Source organism: Chaetura pelagica, unplaced genomic scaffold, assembly GCF_000747805.2.
Source record: "Chaetura pelagica isolate M959 unplaced genomic scaffold, ChaPel_1.0 scaffold32, whole genome shotgun sequence".
In the NCBI taxonomy this organism is placed as follows: Eukaryota; Metazoa; Chordata; class Aves; order Apodiformes; family Apodidae; genus Chaetura; species Chaetura pelagica.
The window spans coordinates 44,159-46,800 of NW_009952368.1; positions in this window are offsets into that span (position 1 = coordinate 44,159).

A 2,642-nucleotide genomic window follows, 5' to 3' on the forward strand; every position below is an offset into this window, starting at 1 on the left:
GGAATGAAATGTCAATCAGGATACGGGAATTACGTTACAGTGAAGAGTAATGGGACCTGAGATACCTGAGGTGGATTTTGGACCCCAGACTAGATGGTGGCTTCACTGGAGATGGGTGTGAAGATCCAGTTTCAGACATTAAGGGCTGGTGGCTTCAACCTGAGCTTCTCTGCAGCAGGTGAGCAGCCCTGCAGGAGCAGAGCTGTGGTTTGCAGGCTGGGTTAGTGACTGGCAGCCTTAGGGACCTTCAGAAACTCACCCCCAACACAAGCACCACCACCCCTGAGGGGTTTCCTAATCCAGACCTGAATGCTATAGCTTGCTGCCATCCACACCTCTCCCAGCCTTCTGCACCTGCTGACTAGGGCTGGAATTGCAGGTGACAAATCACTACCAGAAAATCATAGAATCATAGAATGGTTAGAATTGGAAGGGACCATCCAGATCCAACCCCCTGCATGAGCAGGGACACCTCCCACCAGCCCAGGCTGCTCCAAGCCCCATCCAACCTGCCCTTCAACACTGCCAGGGATGGGGCAGCCACAGCTTCCCTGGGCAACCTGGGCCAGGCTCTCACCACCCTCACACTCCACAATTTCCTCCTCATGTCTCACCTCAATCTCCCTCTTCCAGCTTAGATCACTTCCCCCTTGTCCTCTCCCTCCCTTGCTTCTGATGCAGCCCAGGACACAGGTGACTTTCTGAGCTGCAAAATCTGTTAGAAGGTTTCCCTGTGCAGCAAAAGCATGGGAATCTGGGAGAATTTCTGAGACAGTCTGGCAATATTTACAGCCTGGTTCACAAGCCAAAGCCTTCCAAAGGAATTCAAATACATTTCTTCTTAGCAGCTGAACTCACACTCGTGCTCCCATTGCTATCAGAAAGGATCCCTGTTGTTTGCACTCTTGCCAGCTCTTTCAGGGTCTGTCTTTGTTATTTTGAGGAATGGGCTTCACTTCTTTGTGCCTTTGGTATCCACATCTGTAAAATGGGCACTTCACCTAAACCAGACTCTTTGCATCAAGTCGTGTTGCTAAAGCTTTTAAAATCAGGGCCGTGGAGTTCTTGTTTCCTTGATTTCACCCTCTAAGGAGAGTCAAATGAAAGCTGATTCTATAGAAAAGAAGCCTTTGTGTCTCATCTTCCTCCACCAGATTATGTTTCTAAGGTATGTTGAGAAATGGGACCCCATAGGGGTTAGTGGTGTCCATTTAAATCTTTCAAATACCTCCCCGCAAACGCGCCGAGTGCACAAGGATTAACTGCAAAGCCCAGTGGATTATCCAAGGAGCCTTGCATGGCAGAGTGGAGTGGCTGGAGAAAATACAGAGAATGGTCCTTGTTCTCAACTCTACAACACAACTTGCTCCCCCCTGGTGATACCCCAGGATGAGGTGAAGAGAAAACTTTCACTAGGGGGAAAAAAATCCCCAACCCAAACAGTGGAATTCACAGGGTCAGAACATCAGAGACAGAAGAGATGGGAAACCTGAGGCCACCACCAGCCATCCCCACTGGCTGCACTCCTGGAGCTTATCCAGACCCTCTGCAAATCCATAGGCATACACATATATCTAGAAATATCCATTGACACACTCCCAAGTAATAAAGGGCAACTATGAAAGGTTTGGATGTGAAGGACATGGTTAAATGTACAAAGCAAGGTGAGCAAACACATCCTTGATCAGCCCTTTGAAGGCTGAACACGTTTCAATTCTTAAAAAGAACATTTAAAATAAAGCAAGCACCATTTCCTACAGGACTCCCCTTGCTTATGAGATGTTTCAGGTGAAGTAGAAGAGTGATAACCACTTGTGATGATCACTTCAGTGGTCCATGCTGCAGAAGCTGGGTCTAACTCATGAAAGTTACTACCCAACTATGTGGGTGGAAGAAGGGGCCAAGGGGAAAGTCCAGCTCTGACACCTGGCCTGAAATATTTGTGCCTCTGTCCCCACTGCTACAAGAAGGGATGCACTGCTCTGCCATTTGGCCAGCTATGGGACAGGAATGTTAAAGGATGGTAAGATTCTTTTCAAGGTTATCCAGGGGAAAAGGCCAGAACTGCTTCCAGGCTCCCAGCACCAGGGCTGCATTAGGAGGAACCCACCTGGAGAATTGTGCTCAGGTCTGGAGCCCCCAGCATAAGAAGGACAAGGAGCTCCTGGAGAGAGTCCAGGGGAGGCCAAGAGGATGATCCTTGGGCTGGAGCAGCTCTGCTCTGGAGCCAGGCTGGGAGAGTTGGGGTGTTCAGCCTGGAGAAGAGAAGGCTCCAGGGAGACCTTAGAGCAGCTTCCAGTGCCTGAAGGGGCTCCAGGAAAGCTGGGGAGAGACTTGGGACAAGGGCAGGGAGGGAGAGGACAAGGAGGAAGGGATCTAAGCTGGAAGAGGGACATTGAGGTTGTACATGAGGAGGAAATTGTGGAGTGTGAGGGTGGTGAGAGCCTGGCCCAGGTTGCCCAGGGAAGCTGTGGCTGCCCCATCCCTGGCAGTGTTGAAGGGCAGGTTGGATGGGGCTTGGAGCAGCCTGGGCTGGTGGGAGGTGTCCCTGCCCATGCAGGGGGGTGGATCTAAACAGCCTTTAAGGTCCTTTCCAACTCAAACCAGTCTATGATCCTATGATTCTATCACACTCTCCTCAT